The sequence below is a fragment of the Toxorhynchites rutilus genome, chromosome 2 (assembly GCF_029784135.1).
Source record: "Toxorhynchites rutilus septentrionalis strain SRP chromosome 2, ASM2978413v1, whole genome shotgun sequence".
NCBI lineage: Eukaryota > Metazoa > Arthropoda > Insecta > Diptera > Culicidae > Toxorhynchites > Toxorhynchites rutilus.
The window spans coordinates 25,366,702-25,382,948 of NC_073745.1; the positions used below are offsets into that span (position 1 = coordinate 25,366,702).

General features: G+C 36.1%; 1 protein-coding gene across 2 annotated transcripts in view; it reads right to left on the minus strand.

Moving 5' to 3' along the window:
* Nucleotides 1-16,247, minus strand: part of LOC129764344 (catenin delta-2) — a 100,813-nt gene that overhangs the window by 50,870 nt on the left and 33,696 nt on the right. The window lies entirely within an intron of this gene.

The following is a 16,247-nucleotide window of genomic DNA, read 5'->3' on the forward strand; positions in this document are numbered from 1 at the left end:
TGTCGCACACCGTTTTGCTCGATACAAAGTGTGCTTCCGTTGCCGAGTGGTTAGCGTCACCTATAATCATGCCGGGGGCTCGGGTTCAATTCCCCCTCTCGCCGTGGGAATTTCTCGTCAAGAAAATTTCTTCCTACTTGCATTCTAGTCACGCGTATTCCACAGCTTTCCACTCAGAATACATTCAAGGCGTGTTATATGGCATAGGAACTCTAAAAAAATCTAATAATACCGTTAATAAAACCTACGTGTAGACGGCGTTCGCGACCGACAATGCGAACGAAGAGCAACCATACCATTAAGTAGTTTCTAACTCGTCTTAGGAGCTGGCAGCACCATCTAGGATTGCAATGAATCGTAGTGGGTGTAAAAACATTGGTTATTTAAGCACCTTACATACTTGAAATCTCCAAAAAAAACCAGTCTTCAGAGAACACACGCAACGCTGCGCTTGAGTTTAATTTTCATCAGCGCGCGTTCAAAGCAAACACGTATTCTCTCTTGGCGCGAAGTGCACAAACTCAATTGTGCGATGCGTGTCTCATTCTATGCACATACACACATACACATCAAATTCTAGTGCCAGTTTTGTCTTCGTGCGTTCTAAGCAAGGCACAAAAACAACAGCGCGTCTCCATACGAACCGAATACGCTTGAAGAAAAAAATATCTATCTCATATCTCAACAAGCAATCCAGATTCAATCGCGCAGTATAGAAATACGGCGCAAGCACGACGCAAATTCAGCGCAAAATTGGGCGCAAAAACGGCGCTGACAACAAAACATTTCATCTGTGTTTCGAAGCCTGCTCATTCGCCAAAGCGCATGTGTACAAAAGGAGTGGGAGCGCAACTGGGTACAAAAATCTTGTTGCGCATCAGCACCGAGTTGCATTCTGAGGACTGCCAAAAACAATTGAAATTTTTTTGAAAAGGGCCAAAGTTTTTCGCAAAATTTTGCACAAATTTCTTATCCAAAAATATAAGACCTACAACATTTTGATCAAAGAAGAACATGTAGAAAATTCTAATTAAAAAAAAGTGTAGACATTCCTTAAAAATTAAACTAAAAAAAATCAAATTCATCTTTCTCAAACGTATTTCTTAAATATTCTCAAAAAAATATATAAATAGCCAATATAATAGCCACCGAGTTACCCATAGTTATCCATTCGGAAAAAGGGCACTTCTTTCTAACAATGTCAAGGTGACTCGTTGGATATTGTATGAGAGAATGAAATTCTTTTTTTTCTCTATTATAGTGACTTTCAACACATTTGGCTGGTTCGTCTCTTTTACTTCCATTTTTGGGAGAATGTCGGGAGTGAGAATTGAACTTTGCGTGAGAGGTATGGATGTTACCACTACGCCAGATCGCCTCTAACCCCGGAACATTCCTTTTAAGTGTGATTTTTTTAAAATTCGTTTGATAATTTCAATGGAAACATGAGTTTTTTGAGCTTTAAATTTAGAATTTTTTTCAAACGTTTTGAAGAAAAAATTCTAACTTAGATACCTCATTGTTGGGCAGAGAATACATACCTAATTGTTGAGCAGAGAATACACCGAAGTCGCTCTTCACGCGATTTTGACGTAGGACTACGTCTAACTTTTCAATATAGGGGCCCATTTCAATATTTCGGTGTGAAAAAGTGTTCAGTTTTTGAACGCTAATACCTCCTCAATTGATGAATGGATTTTGGTTCCAAATACATACATTGATAGGAAATATCCTCAGCAATTGTTTAAATGCTACACATTACGAGTTTTCAGCTCATATAAAGTTCAAATTAATGAAAAATTGGAAGAAAGAATTCCCTACTCTCCCATACATTTTGTCTGCGCTTCCGCTAAAAACAGCTATTCATTACAAGCAACGGGCGAAACGTATGGACAAGGTGAAGGAGGGAGACAAAAAAAAAAGATTAGAAATAAATATAAAACCTATCAAAGTGTGTTAAAAGCGGTGGAAGCGTCGCGCCTGGTGAATGAGTGGCTAATCGCGCTCGATTTGATAGAATGCTGGAGTTTTTAAACAGTTTTATTTAGCTGTGACATATTTGTATGTTTGTATGTAACATGTTTGTCTATGGTGCTGTACCACATTAATTGAAATTTGACCCCTTTCCTGTTGACCAGTTGATCTGAAATTTGGAACACACCTTTATCTCTGCAGTCATTATAAAGCTGCGTATTTCATGATCTTGAAAATCCAAGACCGCTACAAAATGGCGGATTACATATTTTCTCAAAGCCCCATCAATATGGGTTTTGAAAAAAGCAAATCCAAGATGGCCGCCACCACAAAATGGCGGATTACGTATTATATATGGGTATCAAATGAAGAACTTAACTAGTAGAACACAGTTATTCATGAGGAGTGCAAAGCCCAATTATATCACGATACCAGACGGTAAATTCCTATTACGATATGCTTGCCATCAAGTATGTGTTCGTTGCCGGCTGAACAATAACCCCTGCAACATTTGCACGACAAATTTTGATTTTTTCGTATTTGAATCTAAACGTTTGAGTGTTTGCTGAGTGCTAAGGTTTTATTTTATCCTTTGATCTGTGCTCCATGATATTCGAATTATGGACACCCCTTGGTGTAGTCCTACGTTTCTCCGGTTATGTCCCCGACATTACCCACCCGTCTTTTTATTTTACGCGACTTTTTTACGCGGTTTTAGGAATTTACACGGATTCCGGAATTAACGCGTTTTTTTACGCGGATTTTCAAATCTACGCGTTTTTTTGCGCAGCATGTATCGACCGCGTAAAAATTCAATGTGCTAATTGATGTGACATTTCACGAAGTAAGTTTGTACAATCACTGATTAGTAGCTGAGAAATAAAAGGAGACACAGACAGCATGATTGTAGCATGCAAAAAAAATCAGTTAATCAATTGTAAGAATATGGGCTGCATAATGCAACCCATATTCTAGCAAATCGCATTTTAAACTTATAATTCACTGTTTGTTGGATTCTTATTCGGATTTTGGAGTTTACCCGGTTTCTATTTTACGCGGATGTTGGAACTTACGCGGTTTTTGTTTACGCGGCACGTAACTAACCCCCGTGTAAAAAGCGGCTCCAGTGTATAAGAAATTGTTTAAGGGTTTATTTAAAAATATCAAACGAATTAAAAAAAAACAATTGTTTTAAAATTCAGATTATCTTTCCTCGAAAAATATGACTATGACAAAATATATAAATAGCTTATACAATAACCAGCAAATCATCCATACATCGGTAAAAGGGAACTACTACAAAAAAAAAACGTTTTTTTTCAACAACAATTATTCATGTTTTCATTGCAAAATTAATACTAATCTTTAACTTGTAATATTTTTGTGTGTAAATTATAGCGATTGACATGACATACAAACATTTTACTATTCAGAAACATGTCAATCCCAAGATTTTAAACACAAAAATGCTACTAGTAATTTTTTTTCTAAAATCTCCATGCAGAATGTAATATCTTTCAAAGGCAAAAATAGAAAGAAAATTGCCGTCTTTGTCAACACCATAGTTTAAGATAATCTAAAATTTTTCCGAATACACTGTAAAACCTTGGATTAGTTGTATTTTTTCAAAGAAAACATGGAAAAGTTGTTGTGAGAAAAACTCTTTTTCCTGTAGAAGGGCCCATCTTCCGATGTATGGATAACTTATTGGCTATTGTATGAGATATTCATAGCATTTATTTGAGAATTGAAAAAAAACTTTTTGATAAAAATGAATTTTAATTTTAGCAATATTTTTTTCTGTGTAAAGTTTTTAAATCTTTTTTTTATGTTTTTTTGACGTAGGACTACGTCTAACCGGAAGATATAGGGGGTGAAATGGAAATCTAGGCACTGAACAAGTAGGAAAAAATGCAAGATTTGGAACGCTTATAACTCGAGCATTTCTCAATAGATCGCAAAGGTTTTTGCATCAATTGATAGGAAATATATCTACGCATCTATCATAACGAATAACATTTCATTTTTCTTGAGATAAATAATTGAATAATTGTTAAATATCAAGCATTGTCAAAATGCACTTTGTGCCCATTTTTGATTGGTCCATTTTGTGCTCCTCAAATCGAACCGACCAAAACGGGCAACCAGAGCAGCAGCGAAATAGAATGAACCACGATTGGAAAGGAAAAAGAAAAAAATGAACGAAACATTGGTCGCAGTCTCACACATGCGTAATTCTCGAGCCAGCCAGTCAGCTTAAAAATCCCCGCTCTGCTGCCGTAACGATCATTCTCATTCAAACCGTACACCACATCGGTACAACACATCAACAAACCAACACAAGCAGCCATGTCTGGACATGGTAAAGGAGGAAAAGTGAAGGGAAAGGCAAAATCCCGCTCGAACCGTGTTGATCTGGAGTTCCCCGCAAGGGTAGCTAGGCCGAGCGCGTTAGTACCAGTGCACCAGTCCACCTAGCCGGCGTTATATAGTTTCGGCCGCCGAAGTGATCGAGTTGGCTGGCAAAGCTGCTCGAGACGATAAGAAAACCCGCATTCGGAACAGAACACATTCGGTTCGGTGCACATCAAGACAACAGGCAGTTGCAGCGAGTGGCGAGTGGCAAACGCAATCGCAAAACGGCATCAGGTAGCAGAAGAAAAAAGTTTGTTCTTTATACAAACTGCTTTGGTGGCAAATCCAGAACAAGGCGGCATCGAGGGCGTTCGAAATGGTTTTTTTCAAAACCACGAGTACTAAGTTTTCTAAATTGGAACCATTCCATAAAACAAGGCGCTTTTCAGGGCCATTAAACCTTCCAAAAAAGAGTTTAGGAAATACAGTTCAATGCTTTCTAAAACATTATCCAAAATAATAATAAAACACAAATTGATTTTTTCATAATTTGTTTGCCAGGATCTGATGAGTATGTGAATTTGGCAGTTGTTCTGAGCTTATTGATTGTTGGGGACTTTCCTGATTATTCAATTTTCAGAAATTCTTAAATTGTTTCCAGATTGAAAATACAGTAATTTACTATTAGTTCGACATTTAGCTAATTGGACGGACATGTAATGCGACTTATTTAGTTGGACATTTTTGTAAGCATAGAGATCCAAATTATGACCCCACATTGAAAGTCGACACTGTACCACTGTCATCGCAAATGTTCAATTACAGGTTAAAATTGGTTAAATTCCAATGCGACACTGAGTGGTGCTTCGGCACGTCGCATTGAATGTAATTTACTGTACAACATGTTACAAAGCTGGATGGGAAGAAATTTTCCAACTGTGAAAGCTGTGGCGAGTGGCAAACGCAATAGCTAAACAGGAAGGTTTAACCGAACAAGATAGGAATATCGAGTGATAACAAAAACACAACACCAAAGGTTCTTTTCAAAACCATCAATATGTTCATAAAGAGTAAACAGTAAACTAATCCATTTTTCAGGTAGGAGAGTAGGAGAAGTAGGAGAAGAAAATAAAACAATATATTTAAAATATATATTTAACAAAAGCTGTCCCCTTTGTATAGTCCTACGTCACTCCGGTTATGTCCCCGACATTACCAACCCGTCTTTTTAAAATGAGAATAGACATAATTTCCTACATTTCTCTCTCTGTCTATAATTTTGAAGGTCGCATAGTTTTTGAATAATAAATTTTGACTTTTGCATTGTGACTTTCAATTTAAGGCTTTTTTGAAAAAATTGGAAAACAAAATATCAGACCAACAATGGTCACCCTAACGAAAATATTTAAAAAAAAAGGTCTCATATTTTGCGATAAGGAACAAAGCTATCACTTTTAACGAAAATCTGAGAACCACTAAATCGATTTAGCATGGAATGACTATATACAATTTTTTTTTATCCCATCTATTTTATTTTTATTAGGCTTATTTAGCAATTCAGCTGTAACAGAGCTGAATTCATCGTGTACATTACAAATGGATACAAATGATTCCTACCAATGACATATGTCGATTCCAAATCCAAACTTTGAATGCGACGCGAAAACAAACCATTTTTTAGAAGTTTCCAAGTGTTTTCAATTTTCCTAAAATATTGTATTCAAACAGCCTTCTTCTAGACTAATGTTTCCTGTTCCACAACCTGAGCTTAAATGTTATTCATATATTTATATCAGATTAGCTGACCCAGCAAACCATTTTTTAAGTAGTTTCCAAGTGTTTTCAATTTTCCTAAAATATTGTATTCAAACAGTCTACTTCTAGACCAATGTTTCCTGATCCTGAGCTATCAAGATTGAGACCTCTTTCAGCCTGAATTGGATAAAATCAAAGATTAGGCGGGATCACCCGTTAAATACACACACAGAACAAAACGGTCTTTTTATTACCACAACATGTGTTGATGCAAGGGAAGTTGATTTTAGTATTTTTCAAAGATATAGTCTAACGAAGTTCTACTTCCACTATGTGTTTCCTCAGTTTCGGCTCAATTGGAAAACGCCATTCCGAAGCTTTCTGACAGGATATCAAACTCGTAAAGCTATGTCTCATCACCAGTTTCAATCCGTTTTCTAGATGTGGGGTCAGAATTTATTCGTTCTAGAATGTGCTCAGAGATCTTCATATTACGATCGAATAACCGTATAAAAAACAAATTAATTTTCGAAACAAAAAAAAAGACCAGCGAACATCGAATGATAATTTTCATTTACCTTTTCCTTCACTACATCGATGTTGACTTCAAATGACGTTTATGGTTTACGAGAACGAGCCAAACACATGTTTTCGATAAAGTCAATTCATTGTTTGCCTCTTGCAACGTTTTCAGTGATTCGACACATGGAAGTGAAGTGAAGCACTCTTCACATAGATGCTTTTAATTGATAACGAGGTTCCATTCCGTAGAACTCGTATTACGTGTAATCTGAGGACAAGCTTGCAAAAACGTTGATTTTTCTAAAATTTTATTCTTCGAAAAAACAGTAACCACACTTCCGTTGCCTATATGGCTCTGTTATTGCTGCAACACATAACAAAGTACATGTATGCCATTTAAATTGGATTTTCGTTTGACATTCGCACATTCTTCTTCAATGTATCGGATGTCGAACGTGCGATATCATCGAGCCACATTACCAATGCGGGATTTAGAAACGAGCGGTGTTTCAACTACCCCACCGCCACTTTCACCACCATCATCTCCCCATCGCGATTTCAAACTGTTATCCAATTTATAAAACTGTTTGTGCATTCAAAATAGGAGTGGAGAAAAATAGTGCTATCGCAAACAAAGTTCCAAAAATCGACAAACACACAAACCCTCCCAAAGTGCGGCAACAGTCGTACTTCGTCATCGTCGTTGCCGGTTGGTCGGTATCATCTCTACCGGCGGCGTGTGAATGCGTTGCATTCATTTCGACGCTTTTCAGCAGTCACCACCCGTTCCCCAGCAGTTTGTGAAACAGGACTCTCGCGTCCTTCCCTCAGCTCTGCACACACGGCAAGGGGAACAACCAGAACCAACCAACCAACCTCCGCGGAGCCAAAACCACAAAACGACAACGCAGGAAGGATACCCCGGATACCGAGGAAAATATCGAGTGAAACTTTATTGAAGCGCATACTCAAATAGTAGCAGCGAGTTGTGAGATGATATTCCTCTGTGGGAAGCAGCAGGAGCGCAACTATTGTCGGGAAACAAGCGAAAAGTAGCGACGACGGCAATGTTTGCAACTATTACAACTTGTTGAATCTGGCAAAATGATAGTAAAAGAAGGAACAAAAAAACACGAGAAAACAGGATAAAACTATTTCTATGCAGACGAGCAGAGTTCGCCCAGATTTTGAGGGAACGAGCTAAGTAGATGATTCCATTACAATCTTGTTTGGCGATGTCGATACACACAATCTAGGGTGGAAGTTTTCCCGTGTTTTAATGTCAATTGTAGGAGCAGATGTTTGTTCTTGATGGAGAAGTAGTCGTCGCACTTCGTCGTGTCTTCTCACTGCGCCGCAACTGATAACAGTAGTTATGGGCGACGATCCGCTCGAAAAAGGTACACAATTGCTGTTGCGATTATTCCAGAAAGGCATGAGAATTCTAGCATTTGTCGAGAGCTTCCGGATTGTAAACTGCGGGTGAATATATTTTTCATATCGTTGGATAATATTGTCATACCATGAGTTTGCGATAAGGGATGTATCGTTATGTTGTTGTTGCGTTGATAATGCAAGTAGATAAAGACTGGATGCTCGTCGTTTCCGGTATCGATTGGGGCAATAATACATTTCATAAAATGTGTATAATTATCTTTTAGTTCAAATTATTTTCGGCTCGCTTTGTTCTGTTCAGTGACTAAATGTGACAGTGACAAAGTTGAGGAAAATCGAACAGAAAAGCAAGAAACATCAGACTGAACATTTAAGAGGTAGGCAAAAAGAATGAGACTGCATTTTTCCATTGTTTGTAGTTCTCCTATCATGGATACTCTATCTATATTCTTGCCTTTCGGAAAAATAATACATAACCTGCCCAGAATGCAAATGCGCGAACATTTTCCTTCTTCTTCGTATTATAGGGATATACAGGGTCTTGCAGATTAAACGCTCACACAAAAAAAATCGAATACAGGTCGGACTCGATCATATATAATCGCAATTTCACTTTCAACGTTAATTTTCGAATCCAATACATAATCGAATCACAGAAAAAGCTATTTTTCTATTAATGTTTGATATTCATACATTAACGAAAAAATAGTTTTCTTGAGATTCGATTATGTATAGAATTTGAAAATAATTGTCGAAAAAAAAATGGTTGACTATATAATCGAGTCCGACCTGTAGCTCCTTATAATTTTTTTTACGCTCCGTCAATAGTAACACTGCATTCTCCACTCCGGGACGATAATATTCGGCTACTCGTTCAGTCAGATCGAATGGCAACCGAAGCCTTAATGAAACTTTGTCCTCTTATGGTGAGAATTTCAACATTTCTCGTTGTCGATTACTTCCTCTGGGGGTACGTGGAGGACTGTTGCTATGTTGATAAGCCATACAATTTGGAGGAACCTCAAGAAGAAATAACTCGGATTTTCAATAGCATCGAATTCGTAATGTTAGTGTTGTGCATGAAGAATTTTTTTCACCGTTTAAAACGTTATCGAAAAAAAAGGGGGGGTCACATCGAAATGTCCTAAAATATTATTTTTTTTTTATGAAAATCGGTTCACTTTTGTAGAAGTTATTAAAATTTGTTGCGTGAGCGTTTAATCTGAAAGACCCTGTATCATCATTAAATTTCAGTCACCTCTAACATTGAAATAAGAAAATTTATGAATCAAAATCAACTCTCTCGTAGCTTTCAGGAGAGAGTTAATTTTGATCAATAAATTTCTATAATCTGATTCACACATAGCTATTTATTCTATATAGAGCAATTCCACGCAAAATTAACCGCCCACTGTCACGACTCTTTCCCTTTTTATTCAATTTTATATGCCGTTTTGTCTAAAAATCCCAACAGTCTTAAATTCCGAACACTTCATTTTTGAATGTAAATTTACTAAACTTCAATGTTATATATTATTGAATAATGAAAACCCTCACATTCTTTGGAGTATAGGCATCATTTTAACATTATCTCCGTGGACAAGTGACTTTTACTAAACCCCTTCCCTCATGTCCACGTGGACATTTTTGTTTAGATCAAGGAAATAATTGAATTGAATTGTAACGTTAATCCCGTTTTATCCTGATTGTTATCTTTATTCAAACGGGTTTGTAAAAAAAAATTAAGCAAAGTGGCTTTATTAGAAGTCGTGTTTTTTCTGTTTTTTGAGTTTCTCACTAACATAACCTAATAGATAATTCGCATCGCTATTCGGTTTCTTCCTAATTCCATTTGCGTAGTCTTGATATTTCCGTTGTTGAATTTCGTATCAATAATCCCTCATAGGCTTCGAGCAGATTATTCTTAGATTTGACACGTGCTATCATTATATATCTTATGATATCACATGACAAATTCTAATTGCAACCGGTTCTTAGAGAATCATAGCTTGAAAGCCTGCTGTCTGATTGAAATATGATGTTTGACAAAGTTTTTGGAGAATCAAAAGCCAGTATATTGAGAAGATAGCCGTTTGCTGGCAAATAATGAATCGTAAAGCATCATGAGAATTTAAATTTTTTGTTTTAAATATCAAGATAAGTTTATTTGCATATATCATGCCATCCGGGAACTAATGCGTCGCGAATCTATCCTGCGCGTACGCAATGAAAATCTGGACTATCCTTTCGTGAGTCGGCTGAACTGTTCAACTGCCCAAAACTTCACTTATTTCACGTCCTGTTACAATTTGAAAAATCGACATGGAATCAGGAAATCGAAGAAAAGGCAAAGGCATCCCAAAAACTCAGTCGAAAGTGGTTGATCTTTTCATACGGACCCCGGAGACCCCGGAAATGAAGGGATGGTTCGAGAATTTTTTTTTATCTGTATTATAGTGATTTTCAACTCAATTTGGCTGGTTCGTCACTTTTACTCCCATTTTTGGAAGAATGTCGGGAGTGAGAATTGAACTCGTGACCTTTAGCGTGAGAGGTATGGATGTTACCAATACGCCAGATCGCCTCCGTTCGTGAAATGTCGAGACATAAGTTGTATCGAACCGTAATGCGAAGTAAAATCTGGAAGCCAAGGAACGCTCAAGGATGCTCCACAAGAATTTGCTGATGAAATATGGTTGCGTCGTTACGGATGATGAAACGTACTGCAAGGATGTTGTTTCCGGGAAAACTACAGGACAATAAATTTAATACATACCTCGTTAGATCTGCAAATGCCCGGGCAAACACAAAAAAAATTGTCAAATTCCGTTAATATGCATAACTGCATACTAAAAAATGAACCTTTCACAACTCCTGAAACAACAAACCAGGATTCGTTTTAAAAAGGAGTTTTTACTGAAGATGTTAAACTTTTCTGGCTTGAGTTTATATACTTTTTTGACCCATCTTGGCAATCTGTCACTATTAAGATAAGACCAATCGTTTATGAAGTACAACGACAATGGCGCCACTTTGGTTCCCTAGAAATAATATCCGGGCCAAGCTAAGGCTGATTGAGGAATACTGGTCGATTGCTGAGGGAAAACTGTATAACTATGAGCATTGTGAAGCTGTTCATCGGAAAATGTAATTTGAATGCCAAACAAGAGGTAAAACAAAGTACTAAGGATGGAAAGTTTTGAAAAAAATCTTGAAAATGCAGAACAAATTTCAAAGTGGACAGCCTCTAAGATCTCGATTGGAATGAAGTATATAGTCTAGGATATAATAACTATCTTCGTTTACAAAAATGGCTATTTAAATTTATTGTTTTGTTCATTAAAAAAACAAATACGCTGGTGTTTATTAACTATAGAACCAGATGGTAAAACTCTCACTCCTTTATATAATTAAAGGGTGTGTCACATCAAATTGCATCACGGAAAAAACGCTGTAGAAATTCGCCCAGTAGACCGATCCTTTTGAAAATTTTAGACAGTAAAATAAAAACTATTAAACAACTTTTGGCATTTTCTTTTTATTCATACTTCGAGCCCAAGCCCGTATGCTCGCACCTTCCTCTTTACCCCGTCCATAAGGTTCTGTACAACGTCAGGTTGTAGTTTTTTTTTTGAACAGAAATCCATTTTCTCTTGAAGTCCGCCTCCGATTTGACAACTTTTGGGTTCTTCCGGAGAGCCTGCTTCATAATCGCCCAATATTTCTCTATTGGGCGAAGCTTCGGCGCATTGGGCGGTTTCATTTCCTTTGGCACGAAGGTGACCCCGTTGGCTTCGTACCACTCCAACACGTCCTTTGAACAGTGGCACGAAGCGAGATCCGGCCAGAAGATGGTCGGGCCCTCGTGCTGCTTCAATAGTGGTAGTAAGCGCTTCTGCAGGCACTCCTCAAGGTAAACCTTGTAAACCTATTGAATGCAATAGAGGGTTACTAACCCAAAAATCTGTTCTTTCATTAGATGGAAAACAAATGAAATTTTCAGAGGATTTTGATGGAGCAATCAATTTTTGTGCCGTAATTTCTATTTAATAATCTCATTATTCTAACTGTAATATACAAAGTTAAGCCCAAAATGCTACTCTTTTCAAATCGCTTTCCATTTATAAAAAAAAAACCAACGACAAATACATTTCTGGCTAAAAAATCTCATTGTTTCATCTCGGAAATCGCTACCAATGTAGACACAAAAAAGTAATTGACTCCATCCGATATTGAATTGCAGAATAAATAATTTTGCTGAAATTGAAAACATTTATTCGAATACTCCAAAACAGTATAGAACAGTAGAACTGTACAATGAAATAAAAAAAAACTCTTGTAATCGTACAAACACAACTTTTTCTATTTTCTTTGAAAAAATTACAACTTATCCTAATTTTGATCAAAGTCAAGATAGAAATATAGTGTATTCGACAAAGTTTTAGATCTTAATAAAATATGAATTTTCGTCGAAGACGTCAACTTTCTATCTTTTATTGTTTTTGGAATAAACAGCATTTTGGTATGGAGACCCTTGAACAAAATAATGTTTTACTCGTTACATTTTTGTGTGTAAATTCTCGCATTTGACATGTTCTTGACATATTTCTGATTAGAAAAAAGGTAGCAGAGCATGTAAATCGCGATAATTTATGCATACAAATGTTACAAACTAAACATTAATAGTAATTTTTCAAAGAAAAACATGAAAAAGTTGTTCTAAAAAAATTTTCCCTGTGAAAGTGCCCTTCTTCCGATATATGCGTGGATTGTTGAAAATTGTAAAGGGTATTCATATCTATTTTTTCAGAATTTAAAAAACCACGTTTTCAAGAAAAATGAATTTTAATTTACAAAATATTTTTTTTCAATTAATTTTTTTTTCAACAGTTTAATTGATATTTTTAATGAAAACATAAATAATTTCCTACATTTCATTCTTTGACTAAAATTTTGTAGGTCTGATAGATTTTATGTGAGAATTTTTTTGAGTTTTTTCTCTACTTTTTTTCGAAAAGTCTTACTTAAAAAACTATAAGATCTAAAAATGTTAGTTAAAGAATGAAATGTAGGAAACTATTTATGTTTTCATTAGAAAATATCAAGCAAATATTCGAAAAAAAAATTAATTGAAAGAAAATATTTTAAAATTAAAAATTTATTTTACTCGAAAACATGTTTTTTTAAGCTCTAATAAAATATATATGAATAGCATACAATTATCCAACAAGTCACCCATACATCGGAAGATGGGCACTTTTACAGGGAAAAAGTTTTTCGAACATGAACTTTTTCATGTTTTTCTTTTTTTTTTAAATTATTTTTTTTTTTTTTGAAAAATTACCATTAATGTTTCATTCGTAACATTTGTATGCATAAATTATGACGATTGACATGCTTTGCTAACTTTTTTCTATTCAGAAACATGTTGAGAACATGTCAAATGCGAGAATTTACACAAAAATGTAACGAGTAGAACATTATTTTTTTTAAGAGTCTCCATACCAAAATGCTCTTTATTCCAGAAACTATAATAGATAGAAAGTTGACGTTGACGAAAGTTGATACACTATATTGCTATCTTGATTTTGAACAAAATTAGGATTAGTTATATTTTTTCAAAAAAAAAACATGAACAAGTTGTTGTTAGAATATCTTTTTCCCTGTAAAAGTGCCCATCTTCCGATGTATGGACGACTTGTTGGAAATTGTAAGAGTTATTCACAGAATTTTATTTGATAATTTAACAAAAAAAAACGTTTTTAAGAAAAATGAATTTAATTTAAAAAAAAAATTTCAGCGATTTTTTTTTCAAATTTTGGTTGGTATTTTTTTTATGAAAATTTAAACGATTTTCTACATTTTATCCTTTGACCTGATTTTTGTAAGCATTATAGTTTTTGAGTTATTGTTTTTTTTGGTAAAACATCAAGAAAAAAATTTTGGCCCTTTTAAAAAAGTACACTATTTTTTTTTTAATATTTCAAGTATGCATAGTTGTCGCCAAGTCGAGTTGGCATGAAATTCGACATGTCTGCCTATAAACATTGTGTTTTTGTTCTCCCATAAATCGGCACAAACATTCCGGATAACCCAATATGAGCTATCCTGATTTTAGAAATTATAGTGGGCAACGCTGCTCCTACCCCAACTTTTTTTTTCCTTACTACGTCCATGATTTGTCGAATGATCATATTATTTATGATTATTGAATAATTATTTCCATTTGAATTTATGATTTTTGAAGCAAAAAGTACGCTGTGGTCTGGTTATCCATTAAACATACTAAACGGACCCTGCTCATCCTAGCTAACGGGTGTTAAATAAAAAATGAGAATTTTTTCAATACCTTTCAGTAACTCAAATAAAGAGCGTAAAATTTTCTTTCTCCAAGAAAATTTCTCTTTGGGCTCCCTAGAAACAGTAGGCGTGTTTGGTTTTGCTAGTTTGAATTTAGTCAAAGCAAAGATGGCGTCGAAACAGCACGTGCTCCGCGAACGCATTGTACGGTTCTACGAAACGCATTTCCAGCAAGGAAAAAAGTTCACGGTGGCACATTTTAAGGAAGAAAATGTACCTGTCAGTACGGTATATCGTATCCTGGGTTTCCTGAACGTAGAGCGGAAGGTCGGAAGTGGTCGTCCGGTGACGATAATGACGAAGCAGAGGAAGACATCGTTAAAGAAGCTGTTTGACAACAAGGACACAACCAGCCTGCGTGACGCCGGTCGGAAATATGGCTACTCCCACGTATTGATCCTTTCGTTCTGGACGACGAAAGCTATTTTCCGCTGTCCAAAACGCATATTCCAGGAAATGATAATTACTACTCCAACGACAAGTCATCCACATCGACTGAAGTGAAACACAAGTTTGAAAAAAGGTTATGTTGTACATCGCCATTTCCGACCGGGGCATTTCAAAGCCTTGGTTTAAGCCGAGCGGTCTGCCAATCAACCAACAAATCTATCGAGAAGAGTGCCTCGATAAAATCCTGCTGCTGTTCCTGAACGAGCATCACGCGGATGGGAAGTACGTCTTCTGACCGGACAAGGCGTCTTCCCATTACGCCAAGAAGACGCTGGCGTATCTTGAGGAGAAAAAGATACCGTTCGTGCCGAAAGATCGTAACCCAACAAACTTGCCCCAGTGCCGCCCAATAGAGGATTTCTTTGGCTCACTCAGTGCCCTAGTGTATAAAAACAATTGGAGGGCCAAGGACACGAAGCAACTGACTACAAGAATCCGGAATTGTATCCGTAAAATGGACGTAAGTGCCGTACAACGTTCTTGTGAGAACATCGCGACAAAGTTGCGTCGAACAGCAGACCACGGCCCTTACTCAAACATTCACTGACATTTTTTTGAAGAAAATACATTATGTTATTAATAAAAAATACTGAAATCGATGAAAAAAAAAATATATATTTTTTATATGTGATTGAAAAAAATCTCATTTTTTATTTAACACCCGTTACACCCATGTTTTATTAAATTACCATATTAGGTATGTTTAAATTGTAGTTTAAAGTATTTATTTGAATTTAGAAATTTCTACGTCTTTCAACGTAAAAATATCTTGGTTAAGAATATCTACTGCGGATAATCGAAATTAATTGTATGGAACAACCACTATTCCAGCCCCCTCCTCTACCTACACCCAAACTAGCGTTGGCAGAAAACAGTCCATCTTTGGCAGAAAAGATGCCATTCCGTGTGCTAGAGAGTCAAATGCGCAAATAATGAGCTATTTTAAAAGCTTAAAAATGGTTTGTATGTATGCGAGCAGACATCTCTTTCTGTTTTCTTTTCTCATTTCGTTTGAGATTGTGCCAAAAAAAGTCCATACGACGTCAATGGGGATCGAACCGAGGCCGGCTGGAATGCAAAGCTATTTTACACGACCAAGCTATCCACATGGCTAATGATGCTTCAGCAGTTGTTCAGCAAATACGTGATAATATTGCACCTGATTATAAAATGAAGTTGGGAAGTGTTTTATAAGAGCAAAAAAGGAGCGCATGAAGGAGAACAATATCTATCTCGGTCTGGGCCGTGTATGTGGCAAGGTATGCGGAAAGCTTATTTGTCTTTTGTTTCGCTCGCTCGTATTAATCTTATATTGCTGTACCATGTATATTATACAAATGCTTACCAGTATTTGTGAGTCATGACATTTTATGTTATGTTAGGTCTCATTTAATGTCATAAATCGGGAAGACAAAACATGAGCTAAAAATCAATTT